Source organism: Tachypleus tridentatus, chromosome 1 (genome assembly GCF_004210375.1).
Source record: "Tachypleus tridentatus isolate NWPU-2018 chromosome 1, ASM421037v1, whole genome shotgun sequence".
Taxonomy (NCBI): Eukaryota; Metazoa; Arthropoda; class Merostomata; order Xiphosura; family Limulidae; genus Tachypleus; species Tachypleus tridentatus.
In genome coordinates, this window is record NC_134825.1 from 162,265,092 (window position 1) to 162,277,215 (window position 12,124).

The 12,124-nt window shown below is 31.6% G+C and overlaps 1 protein-coding gene across 4 annotated transcripts in view; it reads right to left on the reverse strand.

The window, feature by feature from the left end:
- Positions 1-5,887: 5,887 nt before the first annotated feature.
- LOC143229357 (transcriptional adapter 2b-like) overlaps positions 5,888-12,124 on the reverse strand; it is a 33,649-nt gene continuing 27,412 nt past the window's right edge. For all 4 annotated transcript variants that reach the window (XM_076461600.1, XM_076461609.1, XM_076461591.1 and 1 more), the window contains one exon: positions 5,888-9,525. The gene's annotated coding sequence lies outside the window, so the exon portion shown is untranslated. The remainder of the gene's footprint in view (positions 9,526-12,124) is intronic.

A 12,124-nucleotide genomic window follows, 5' to 3' on the forward strand; every position in this document is an offset into this window, starting at 1 on the left:
AAACAAACAAACTCTTTTACTTCGCCCGATGAGTCAGCTCTAGGTTTATGGACACAGCACTTTTGAAATCCGGAGTTTGATTCCTCGCGGTGGACAGAAAGTAGATAGCCTAGTGTGTGCTAAGATAATGAAATAAAGCAGTCTATCTTATTCTTTTACTAATTCTCTGCAACAACAACAACAAACAATTAACGGAAGATAATTTAGGTGCCCAAACTTCGTAAATGAGAACTCACGACTCAATCCTTATATTTAATATTAGACTAATTTCCTGGCGCGACATTTAGGAATAAAGGTTAAGTCTGATAGCATGTTCCCATTGCTGTGACATCGTTCATTGGCACTTAACTTGCTCAGTGTACACCCATTGTTTACTGCGTCGCCCTTATTGAATCACCTTGTATATGTATATATATATTCTCGTGCATGATATATAAAGATATCTCGTACAATACTTACGTCCAAGCGTAGTTAGTGAGATTCAGAGACAGCTCATTTATCATTCACTAATTATCTTCCTACACACAGAAACGTCAATTATCAACGTCATTCAATGGAACATGAAACTTTATAATGTTGTGGTTAGTCGCAAAAATAAAGACTTATGAAATCCGTAAGTAAAATGGATACATATATTTCCTGAACCACACCGACATCGAACCGAAACCAGTGAATATTGGCGCTGGTACTCTTTTGAAGGATGTGGGAGGAGGGGTTAACTTATGAGTTTCAAGGAACTAAACCAGATGCCCCGACAGAGTTTCCCGAGTGGTCTGGAAGTTATACCAGATAAAGTTAACGACAGAAAAAAAAGTTCTACAAAAATTCGTGTTCATTCTATATTGAAAAGCATTGTTTTCACACAGCTGGTTTTCTCTGACCTTTAACAATTAGGAACATAAAAGTCCGAAAAATTTTCTCCACTGTTTAATGTTGTTTTTACGTAGCTGCCTATGACCTTTAACAAGGTAGATAAAAGCCAGAACCATTTTCCTTATTGATTTTTGTTGTTGTTTTCACATAGCTGGTTTTGTTTAACCATTAATAAATAGCTAGACGGAAGTTGGATCCATTTTTACCATTAGAATTGAGCAGTGAAGAAACATGTTTTTAATATTTGTGAAAACTTAATGCTAATAACGTTTATCATAGGAAATGAGGCAAAACACTAAATTAGAAATAAATGTTTTATTTGATATGTGCCTTCTTGCATATAGCGAAGCCTATACTCCCCAGAAATTATGCTAATGGGTAATATATAACTGTTATCCTTTTATTTTGCCTACTACTTCAAGTTAGCCTTTATTTTAAGAAGTTGGTCACAGGTGTCACACACACATAGATGGCATGGCCAGATGGTTAAGGCATTCAACTCATAAGCTCAGGGTCGCTGGTTCGAATCCCCGCATACCAAACATGCTCGCCCTTTCAGCCATGGGAGAGTCGTAATGTTACGTTCAAACCCACTATTCGTCGGTAAAAGAGTAACCCAAGAGTTGGTGGTGGATGGCGATGACTAGCTGCTTTCCCTCTAGTTTTTCACTGCTAAATTAGGTACGGCCAGTGCAGATAGCGTTCGTGTACCTTTGCGCGAAATAAACAAAGAAACAAAAACCCGTTAAAAAACATAACAGTGACAACTACCATGGTTTCCTGAGTCCATTGAGTTGGTTTCTACTAAAAAAGAACATTATATACTCATGACGGTGTTAGTTCCGATAAGAAATATGAATAACACCAGAGACCATGAAACCGACCGACATAATTATAACGATTTATTAAACACAGCAGTAATAACATGAGGTAAACAGTTAAAAATACTAACGGCTGTCTCAAATAATTAAATTATTATTAATTTGGCTATTGAACTATATACATATTTAGTAGCGAAAGTACCCGGCATTACTCGGGTCATTAGCTTCATAGCATATGTATTTTGAACCGATTTTAGCATAAAAGTCTGACCTGTATACTGAGCAACATGATATAAAACCCAATGTTATCAAAACGTTCTGGCATTTATATATATATTGGAAGTTGTTATATAACGAACCACTTCTTTCCTATGTGATTTTTCGTTAAATAGGTACGCATGCATATGGATAAGTAATAACATCGCCAGGGCACACTTAGTATGAGTGAAAAATTTCAAGTTTGTAGGTTTTTTTTCGTTTCAGCGCTAATAGCAAGCACACACATATAGACACGACCATTTTTAACATATACATGTGTATATATTCGAAATGACTTGAACTGAGATGAATTCAGCCAGTCTTCACTGACAGGGTATACTTTAAAAAAATGTGGACATTTTGTTTGTGAGAATTACTTCATTATAACGACACGTGCTATACAACTGTTGCTACGCAAGCATCCAGATATATAGTTAAATAATTTCTACAGCAAAAAACAACTAGTTTTATTCCTCAAATTGTAATATACTAAATAACCAAACATAACCTATATCAACGTTAGAGTATACATCGCGTATATTAGTTAATTAGAAAGTTGTCTTATCGTAATCGAAACAACTGTATATTTGAAATCCCTTATTATAAAAAAAACAGAAAACTCAGCGATGTGGAGAAAACCCACTTGTAGAGAAATATATATCTTAAAACGGCTCGTTTGGGTTGAGAAAATATTTTACGTAGAAGAGCGAACAACGTTTCTCACAAAACCATCAACATAACTTCACAAAACAGAAAGCTAAAAAACAATCTTACAAAAAGAGACATGAATTCCATTAATAACATAAAACAAGACAAAAACATAAAAATTCTAAAAGCAGATAAAGGTAACGCTATAGTCATAATGAACACGAATGAATACATTCAAAAAATGAAGAACATCCTATCAGACACGAACAAATTTAAACCAATACAAACAAATCCAACAAAGACACACGAGACGCAACTGAACAAATTACTACTAGAAACGAAAAAAAAGCCAACACAATTTCACAAACACTTTATTCCTACCTACGTAAAACCGACTCATGCACATCACAAATATACGGCATCCCCAAACCTCATAAACCAGATTGTCCATTACGACCAATAATGTCCACATATGAATCGTTTAATTACAATCTTGGTAAATACATAGCATGGGCATTCTCCAAATATGTAACATCAGTCAGCTCATTCATCAAAGACTCTTTTAATTTCAAGTCTAATCTAAATCAACTTAATCATGAAGCCTTAATGGCCAGTTTCAATGTTATATCCCTCTTTACAGAAGTTCCAACCACTGAAGCCTGCAAGATAGCCTTAGAACTCTATATCCGAGACCCTAACCCAACTATAGACATTCCCAGCAACCAATTAGCAACCCTCATAGAATTCACCACGATAAAGACAAACTTCATGTTCAACAACCACAACTATATACAAACAAATGGCCTAAGCATGGGCAACCCAGTATCACCAGTTCTAGCCAATATTTTTATGACACAAGTTGAAACACAAGCAATTAACACAGCATTACATCCACCACTATACTGGTACAGATATGTAAATGACACGGTTGCGGGATTCAGATCTACAGAACACACACGTAATTTTTTTCAATCACATTAACTCTATACATCCGAACATTAACTTCACATGTGAACAGGAAGAAAGCAATCAAATATCAGTTCTTAACCTCACAATTACAAGAACCGACACACAATTCAAAATAGAAATCCACCGAAAAATCACCCATGCTGGACTATACATTCATTGGGACTCAGCACATGAAACAAAACAAAAACTCAACATACAAAGAAATCAAATAAACACAGCCATAAAACTATGCTCACCAGATAAAATTAACGATGAATTAGACAAAATAAAACAATACTTCATCAACATCAATAAGTTTTCTCAACAAACCGTAGAAAACATTATACGCACACACCTAGACATAAAGCAAAATCAACCAACAAAAGTAAATATATCTCACGAATCAAAAAATCACGAAACCATGTACTGCTGCATACCATATATTCCCGACAACAGCAGAAAAATAACCAACATTTGGCAAAAACTAGTAACAAAATATGACATTCCAGTTAATACCAAATTTATTCAAAAAACAGGCACAAAACTGAGGTCTATACTATATAAAAACTACACTAACAAACACAACACTAACATAATTTACAAAATACAATGTGATAACTGCCACGACTTCTATATTGGAGAAACAAGTAGAAAAATGGAAACCAGATTCAAAGAACATAAAAAGACACCTTCACACGTTTTCGAACACTGCAAGTCAAATAAACACAACCATAGAAAACACTCAAATACTAAATAAAGAAACAAACGCAAAATTAAAGAATCCTTACTTATACAACAACTTAAACCCAAAATAAACCAATATAAAGGAACGCCTTTATACCTATATTAAATATAATAAAATAAAATTACATATTCAAACACATAACACCGCCCTCTACATTCCGACACTCAGTTACACAACCCCTTCCAAACATGTGGTCAGCTACCTCTTTCTTTGTGAACCTGACGTTGTTCGCTCTTCTACGTAAAATATTTTCTCAACCCAAACGAGCCGTTTTTGCATATATAAAACAGAAAACTGTTTTCAAAATTTCACGCAGTCGTCCGTAATTTTGCGAAATAAAAATGCCGATTTATTAATTTCATTTTCAAACAACAGGCGCAAACTTAATGCAGGGGGCGTTGGAACCGCCACTCATATATGTGATTTATCAAGCAACTGTAGATTATATTAACTGTGGAGGTCATGCCCCAACACCTTCCTAAATTGAGCTGTCTTTGGTAACATGGATGCTGTTAAAAGCAGATCCTTATACATTCCTTCTCTCTTGTAAAATCTGTATGTCTATACAAGTACCTCCACAATACAGCCTAAAAAAAAAACGCTTACTGAACGCCCCCTTTTTTACAGCACAAATACGTAACAGTCTGACGACAATAGAAATGATGAAACTGTACAGGTAATCGTAAAATTCATAATAGATGATAAAGCAGTTAATTCGTTTCAGCAGTTATGATAACCGTAACTTCACCTTTTTTTAAAAAAAAGTTAAATGTATTGTCAGGTTACACATTTGCATAACTTATCACATGTTCTTCGCATTAAAACGAAAGCAAAAACATTTACACGAAGTTTATATTTTCTCAGCAATTCGCTAACTGTATATCTACAAAGACAAAACATTACATTTGAGATACTCTTATATTCACTCATTAAAATTTAAATTAGCACGAGTGTACTATATAACTCTTCCTCCTGTTACTTACATTATCGACTTAATTATCTTATGAACGGGTTTTATGGAAAGTGGTTCCCCAACCACAAGTTTTTTTTGCTTCTTGAAAATCCCAAAGAAACACTATCCTTTTTTGTGCAACTGATTTTACGAGAAACACAATGACAACACTGAATTCATAATAAAGCATCGTTTTTGTTTTATAAGTACAAACCACAAATATAGGACCATACATGGTACTTCCAAAAAAAGACAATCATGCAGGTATAAAGTTTGTTTGTTTTGAATTTCGCACAAAGCTACTCGAGGGCTATCTGCGCTAGCCGTCCCTAATTTAGCAGTGTAAGACTAGAGGGAAGGCAGCTAGTCATCACCACCCACCACCAACTCTTGGGCTACTCTTTTACCAACGAACAGTGAGATTTACCGTACATTACAACGTCCCCACGGCTGAAAGGGCGAGCATGTTTGGCGCAACGGGGATGCGAACCCGCGACCCTCAGATTATGAGTCACACGCCTTAACACGCTTGGCTATGCCGGGCCAGTATAAAGTCTGAATGTTTTTAGTTAATTTGAAATTTGCCAATTAACATTCTTGTTGCCTTCTTGAGCAATAAACTGAAGTTCAAACGAAAACACGTGAATCAACATACGCCACTGTTTATTATTATTACTGTACTCTTAGCAATAGTTACATCGGTTACAGATATGCATAGTTGATATTTAAATACATTACATCCATCTACTTTTCACCAGACATTTCTCCTTCCAGTTAAATGTAGTATTCCTTGTTTCGGTTAACATTTAAATTATTAATCACAATTCCAACGACATTATTTGTTCTTATAAGTGAAGTATTAGTTTTCAAATAAATAAATAAAAGTTACCAGATTCTATCAGTTTACGAAAGTATAAAACTTTATAAAATTACGTAATTTAGTGTGCCATAATTATTATCGTATAACATAACCTAAAGTTAATTATTATTATTGTTACTAGAAGATACATTTATTTTGTAAAAAAATATTTTCATTCCATAAGATAGGATGATGTTTGATTAAAAAAATAACATTTCATGTTATAGTAAGAGTTCCTAACTGTTGATTCATTGTCATCTAATTATTACAGGTTGCACGTGGTATTGACACGTACGTAAAACATTGAGTCAGGATTGCTTTCATTAATTTGTGAGTTACTACAGAGATCATACGGATTTTGATCAATATGGTTAACTTACTTTTTGATCAGTTCTTTTCATTAAATGCCAGTATATATCATCAACCTGCTATCTCCATTAATATTAAAAAACATACAAGCATAATACACAACATTCAAGTGAAGTTATTACATCAGAATTTAGATTTTATAACAAATGGACTATTTAAGAATATTTATGTATCTTTACGTGCATAAAAAAGTATGAAAAAGACAGAATGAACTTCTTTTACTGTATGCATAAGTAGAACAGTAAAATCCATCTACGATCAGAATGTTTCAATGATAAATATTTCGAATCACCAGTATCAAGCTGTGAATATGGGCAAATTATCCTCATTAAAAATTTGGAACCCAAACCAACTTGTATAGGGTAAATTTAATTATAGCTTTCTAAACAAATATAATCAAATCAGTAACGGGAGTTATGAACATATGCAAACAAACAAACAAACAAAAACAAACATCAGTTTGTTGAAACTTATGGGAACATTACACATTACAAAATGGGTTTATCAATTATGAGGTATTCCTAAGATAAACTGGTTCAGTTTACCTCTGAGATTTTGTACTTGGGGAGTGATAAAAGGTAGAGAGAAAGTTAAAAAAAAATAAAGTTTGAGTTTTATTATGAGTTAAATTTGAGCCTAATTTTGATACGTATAATACATACTAACACAATAATTGTAGCAGTTACTTGAAAATTAACCAAACAACACACATTATAATTGGACATTCCAAAGAAAACAACATAATATTTACATTTTTTGGTCCCTAAACATAGTCATTTTTTATCTGGTGCATTTTATAAGTTACATTTATCTGTTACTTTTGAAAACTATTTGGACTTCAATTTGAAAAACTCTTTTCAAATCTTTTCTTAACTATAGACATCCACTGCTGATTTTGGTTAAAATAATTTTTAACATTTTGTTTCATTATTTTCAGTCAAATTTTCATGTATTGAAAACTGTTAACAATTTTGATAAAACTTTCATTCTATAAATAAGTATTTGAGAATACATAATTTAATTTTTAACATAAACTAAGAAAGTTTAAAATCATCTAAGTAGTAAATAAACAAAATCTGCCTTGTTTTGTATGTGATATTTTTTAACATGTTAATGGTATGCTGAGTTTGGGTTTTTGCTTTCCACAGGTATAAAAAAAATCTCAAGTATTTTCTTTTACTTTTCCTCAAATTAAAAATGAATTTTAAATCTTCTCAATTCATTGGAAGACAATATATTTGAATTAGAATTATAAAATTGTTATGATGAAAATCATAATTTAAAATTAACTTTTGTCTCCTTCACCTCAAATTACAAAAAACAACAATAATGTATATTATGTATGTAGGGTTTCTATTTCATTTTTATCAAGACTTCTTGTACCTACGTGTTTAAGGAACAACAGGAAAAAACAACAACAAAAAATACTCATCTGTGCCTAAATATCAGTTTCTGATACTACACTCGACATTATTAATAAAACCTGTGATAACTCCATTCTCAAAATCAGAAAAATGTGATATCACAATTTTGTTTTGTCTGTAACACTGTCCTGTATTGAGCAAAATGAAAAATATATGAAATATAGCATGAACAATTATCTTACAACTACTTTATGTGAGTCTCAAACAAGTTTTCAAAAAATTGTGTAAAAAAATATCTTTCACATAACAGTTACATAAATACATAGAAATATATAAGTATACACCGTTCTACAAAGAATGGCAAAATGCACCTAAAATATCTACAAGTTTAAGCTCATGATCACCAATGATTTTGTACACAAGAGAGACATGCAAAATAATAGAAAAATGTTACAGGACCTGATTTAGTACAAATTTGTGTATTTTCTGAAAATAAACTTTTTGTGAGGGAACAAAATGTATATTTTTATAATATACATAAAACTGCAACAATTAATATAATATACTTTAATGGGTATATTAAATACTTAAGTATAAGTTATCAATGAATGACATATGAACCTTTTATGCCATATATGCAGCTAAAATTAACTGGGAACTCTATATTAGTGGGTGTGACACTTTTTTTATATGTGTGTGTGTATATATATATTTATACATAGACACATACTAGTGACATGGAGTTTAGTCATAGACTTCTACAGGGCAAAGTAAAGAATAGTTAGCAAAACATTATGATCATTGTAAAAACTGTAGACAGTTTTAAACACCATGATTTAGATATAACATTATTCTATCTTTAAATAATCACTTAAAGTGGGCCAGTCATCGACAATAGATGAACTTTGTGATTACAAACCATGAGTGACTAGATTAGTTCAACTAAATGTTATGTAATCCAAATTAAAGGTTTAAAGATAATATAGTAATTAAATCTTAATATCTTGTTTTAATTATTCTTTTTGCAGGTTTTGTTAATACATTTTATTTAGACGAACATTATTTATTTTTTTAGCACATTTTATTACTATTAAATGAAAGTTTTATTTAGACCTACTTATTTTATATCATACAATGTTTTACATTTCACAATTTTCAGGTAGACAATGAGCACCAGTAATCAACATTACCTTTTATTATAACATTTCTTCCTCTAAAAATATTTCACATTTGTGACAAACTATAAATAAGGTGTTTTTTTTACATTTAGCAAATTATAATAAATCAAAAACAATGATTCAGTTAATATTATAAAAAAATCATTCCTAGATCAGGCCCTGTATGATGTTTTCATTCTCACAGAATTGAGGTATTATGATTAATTTTATAGAATGTGATTTTAAAACTGTAAGAAAATAATTATGTAACAATTGTTATAAAAACAGGAATGGTGTATATGTATCTTACATTATAAAAACTAATATGTATGTAAAAATGTATCAGAAATGTTTACAACATGGTAAAGAGATAACTGTGGTGTTAATAAATATGTCACTGTAAGAGAAAAGTTTTTATTCCTGAGTAATAAGAGATCCACTCTCAACGTGTAATAACTATTTCTGAAGAGGATCCAGAAGAGACATTGTGAAGGTCGTCAAATCCATTACCCTGTTTATCAACTGCCTAGTCTGTTGAAGAAAAAATAAGAAAAATAAAATTCATGGTTGCTGTTTAAGGATCAGGTACAAATAATATTGGGAAAAAACGAAAACAGAGATGAAACAGAATATATATAGGAATAAAACTCCTCTATTATGTGATAAAGAACTGTGTTAGTATATAGTTCCAGGTGGTTAAAATTTACATAATAACTAGTTGTCACATAGGTACAAAATTTACAAAAGTACAGGCAGTCATTTATGCTCATTGGTAGTAGTGTGAATTCAGTCACACCAATAAATGTAAGACCACCATATTTACCATGAGTGATTTTTCATTGTTTACCAACCTGATAAACAAGTCTATTGTGAAAATTTGCACATAATAGTTGAAATGAAGGAAGAAATTGCTACCATAACTGATGAAACCCTCAGTCTATTTATAAGCAACACCTTTTTTATGATCACAACTGGTTATTTTCAATGGATGTGATACTGAACATGAAATTAAACAAGAATACTTCTTTCTAGGTCTTTGGTCACTTACTTGTTTTAAACACTACTAAAGTGTCCTTTGTAATACATGTTTTTTTTAATGTAAACTAATGTCCCTTTCTGTTAAAAAATTGTAACATAAAAGAATCAATACTGTTGTTATATCTATTTTCTTAAAATAAAAGTACATCTTGCATGGAGTGGAGTTGGGTCATCACACTGAAAAAAGGACTTGTTCATCAAATTCTAAAGTGCCATCTCAATAATATTATTAAAGGGTGTTTAACACAAAAGTACAAAATCTTATAACTCAAGTGCTTTCTGAAAGTGGACCTTTCTTCTTCAAAAGCATTCACACTGCAGGGTTTCATATTTCTGTGTAAAATGGATATTTTTTATTTATGTAATTTACTAACATCACAAAACAGAGATATTTGGTGTTCACAATAAAAAAAAACTGAATGCAAACTTAGATCTATGGGGTATCAACAAGCATTTCATTAGATGTAAAGCATTCTTTTTACTAATTACTATTAGTAACAACAGTATTTAGTATCAACTTAACCTGAACTATCCAACTAGTTAGTCAGATTTTTTTAATAACCTTTTAACCTTTGTTTTCTGGCTTTCCTAGAACATTTTAATTCTACAGACAAAAGAATCCATATTACCATGGAAGTAAAGAAACACATAAACATACCATTTCTTGGTATACTCATCAGCAGACAAAAGAGAAAAGCACCATAATTGTATCCAGTAAACCCACCCACACACACAGATATCTACTCTTCCAGTCCTATCACCTAAGCCCGATAAAACAGTATAATCCAATGCCTAAACAAGAGAGCAGAAAAATATCTGTGATAAAACATCTATCAAAACAGAATACCAAGAGATTGTAGTGTGCTTTAAACAGAATAGTTACACCTCCTTCATCAAAATCTCCCTGAAAAAAAAGACCACAATTGGAAGATAAGGAAAACACTAACACTAATACCATTTACCTATTCTACCTGCAAAACTTCAGTGAAAATCTCAAATAAACAGATAGCCATGAAATTGAACATAGATATCCAGTGTAAATCTTACAAGACATTCAGATCTATTCTGGTGAAAACCAAACAGAAACTTACCTACCAATGAGAAGCACAAAAACATCACTTATGAAACTCTGTATTCCTGCAATGAAACATACATTGGAGAAACATGAAGAAGAGTTACAAAAAAAAAAAAAAAAAAAAAACAAAGGCTTATAAAAACACAAAATTCAGCCATTGCAGAAAACACCATGTCAACTGAACACCAAATAAGATTGGGAAAAAAAAATCAGAATTATCAACACACAAATTTTACAGTAACACAATAAAACCCTCACTAAACAGTAACACAATAAAACCCTCACTAAACAGTAACATAATAAAACCCTCACTAAACAGTAACACAATAACAACCTGACTAAACAGTAACACAATAAAACCCTCACTAAACAGAGATTCTGGATTAGAGCTGAGTGCCCTGTGGCTACTATTGGTTGAATCTACAGGAAGTCTTTCCACCAATCAGAAACATGGATAAGTCAACCAATCATAACACACTTTCCGCAATTCATCAGAATACCATAAAGGTACACAGCACACACACACCTCAAGACGAACAGTGAAAAAACTTTCAAAACATTGTCCTTTACACTCATGTTTATACAACGGGCAGTTGCTGTCCATTCAACTCAGTTTCATCAACCCTCTAACAGTTTTAAGAGCATTTTAAAAAATGCTTTTCTTGGAATTATAAGTTTCTTATATCAATTGTAATTTAAAAAATACCAATTACACAAATTATAGGCTTTCTTTAATGTTTTTAAAAATACTGAGGTTATTTTCGTTTTTTACTGAAAACATAGTCACTACTGTAACTATTTTACTTATATTACTATAACTTACTAGAATGCCCTTTACTTAAGTTTTACCATAATTTATCAAAAAAAAATCAAAACCCAAACACATAACAAACTATATATATTTTATTCTAAAGTACTGTAGATAGTGTTTTATTGCCAACCAGTATACACTGATGAAAACTCTTTAGAATGTCAGTAATTTGGTGGTTTTTGGCAAGTAAAAATGGCTAACATAAT